The following is a 2,716-nucleotide window of genomic DNA, read 5'->3' as shown; positions in this document are numbered from 1 at the left end:
TGTGGTCTGCACCTGCCCGTCAGCCGCAGCCACGCCCTAGGTTGCGGAGAGGGTGTGGTCTGCACCTGCCCGTCAGCCGCAGCCACGCCCTAGGTCGCGGAGAGGGTGTGGTCTGCACCTGCCGGTCAGCCACAGCCACGCCCCCACGTGATTTTCCTTGGTGTTGCTTATGAGGTGCTTGTTGATGCCAGAAATGTCAAAGCAGCAAAGCTGTGGCTGAAAAGCAGGCAGAAGTCTGTGCGCGTGGGAGGCTCTGCAGCGCCCGCACCGACCGGAGATCTGAAAGGGGCGCGTTCTCTCCTCCTCACCGTGGCCAGGGTCCTGTTCCGTGCGCGGATCCGCTGCTGGTGTCTGCGGGAACATGGGCCCCTGGGCCACTGCGGAGCAGAACTGATGCCCGTCCTGGCATCTCCCCGTTTTTGTCTCTTGCTGACTTGTTCGGTATCTTGGCTTCACACACTAGAAAGCTCACAATAGTTCAGGGATGCGGTTTAAATACATCTGAATCCCACCTCCCTGCAAACTACACATTAGTTCAATAGAATGAGTTTCTAGTTTTCAGCCAGAAAGGCTACCTTTGCCTCTTGAATAAACTTTTACAGATAAAACTCCTCCTATAACACTTGCTCAGAATTTAATTTTGCCACAGCAGGAAAATTCAATCCTGCCGTCTGGGCACGTCCTCCCACGTGCCTGCCGAATCGAGCGGGGAGGTGACACTGCAGCCTCCGTGCCCTCCAGGAGAGCAACCCCCAGAGGAAGTGAGGCGGGGACACGCCGGGGAGCACAGGCTGCTGAGCCAGAGCCTGAGCACAGTGAGAGCCGAGAGCATCCAGTGGGCTTAAGGTTTCTTCTGACTCAACGCCTGTAACTTACAACTGCCCACACCAGGCACAACACAAACTTCTGGTCAACCCAGGAGAAGCCAGTGCAATGCTGGCGTACATGGGAGACGCAGTGAGGATGAATTAAGCCCTTTCCTCCGTGGCCGACCCCACGGGGCTCCTCCGCAGGGGACAGTGCCTTGAGCTGCAACACAGCCCATTCCAAAGGGAAGGGCCCAGAGCTCCGTACCCACAGGGCCCAACCTCAGCCAGAGCAGAAATTTGCTGGGAAAGCCCCTCCTGCTCCTGCAATAGCCCTGCAGCCGCCTTGTGCTTTGTTTGTTTGTTTTGTGACAAGGTCTTGCTCTATTGCCCAGGCTGGAGTTCAGTGGCATGATCAAGGTTCACTGCAGCATCAGCCTCCTGGGCTCAAGCCATCCTCCTGCCCCAGCCTCCAGAGTAGCTGGTACTACAGATACCAGCCACCATGTTTGCTAATTTTTAATTTTTTTTTTTTTTTTGTAGAGACAGGGTCTTGCTATGTTGCCCAGGCTGGTCTAGACCTTCTGGCCTCAAGCAATCCTCTGGCCTCAGCCTCCCAAGGCACAGCCACCTTGTTCTCTTAGGAGCCTTGAAGGCCTGGGTCTTGACGTTGGCCCTCAGAGGTGGCTGTTACTTTCCCTGCTTTACAAAGAAGGGACACAGCTGATCGGGAGCCACATAACTGAGCAAGATCAGCCAGTGTGGCTCTTTCAAAAAGCCCAGCCTGCCTCTCTGATGTAAATCAGTACAAAAATGACGGTGTAATTTATGCAAATGCTGTTTGCAGAAGGGTTCCATTCGAGTGCTGGGAGCACAGTGCTTTCTTCCAGGGCCACCCTGCACCAGGGGCCCTGGACGCGTCACCTCCCTGGGATGCTCCTTCAGCAGCAGGAACACTGGCAGGGCCCCTCTGAACGCTCCTGTGAGGACATTCCTTGGGGAATCACTTGGAAGTGCTTTCAGCTCAGCCTCCATAGCCCTGCAGACCTCAGTGAAGTGCAGGCTTGAGTGGTGAGACGCCAACCACACACCTGACGTTTGGGGGCAATTTACAAACGCCTTGGAAAAGTGCCCTAGGGCTAAAGTAAAACTCAGATAAAGGAGGAGGAAAATAAAAATAAAGGGCCGAAATCTGACAAGTAGCTATTTTTAAAAACCTCATTCCCCATCACAGCAGGCAGAGTCATTTGTATTTACTTTGCTTCCCATTTATAGGCCAAGTAGCTAGCGTTGAATTGATTGTGGTTTCATTTCAGTGGGTTCTCTGTTAAGGCCTCTTGATGATGATGGTCCTTAAGGCTTAACACTACTGAAGTGTGGGAAGTAGGTAATGAGGACTGAAAGGCGTCATTTTCCACCAGTTTTGTAGCCACAATAGAGTCAAATGGTTGGTTTCTCCATTTACTACATAACCTTTTCTAGTTAACCAATACCCCGTTTCAACTGTTTCGCAATAAATTATCCACAAAGTGAATTTTTCCCCTGCAGAATTTCAGAGCCCCTGGTCTATGATTTGTGGGCTTCCACAGGGCTGGAAGGGGAATTCCCAAAGCTCTGAGGAAAGATTCTTGCTCAAAAGGTGCTGAGGGAGAAGGAATCTCTAAGAGCACTTGTGTCTATTAATAATTATTTATAAAAACTGATTTTCCTCGTTATCCTTCTCAGGATTTTGGATCTGTCTGTGTCAATAACATGCTCACTCTCAACAAGAAGCTGGACTCACTTTTTTGTGTGGTGTCTTAAAAAGTTCTTTTATTTTGTCAGCTTAATGCCAAATAATTGGATTACTGAAGTTTTCACTTTTTAGATGTTTTTTTTTTAATGTGTCATGTTTTCTTAACTTTTTTTTG

Source organism: Mandrillus leucophaeus, unplaced genomic scaffold, assembly GCF_000951045.1.
Source record: "Mandrillus leucophaeus isolate KB7577 unplaced genomic scaffold, Mleu.le_1.0 Scaffold373, whole genome shotgun sequence".
Classification (NCBI taxonomy): domain Eukaryota; kingdom Metazoa; phylum Chordata; class Mammalia; order Primates; family Cercopithecidae; genus Mandrillus; species Mandrillus leucophaeus.
Note: the sequence above shows the minus strand (reverse complement) of the source record.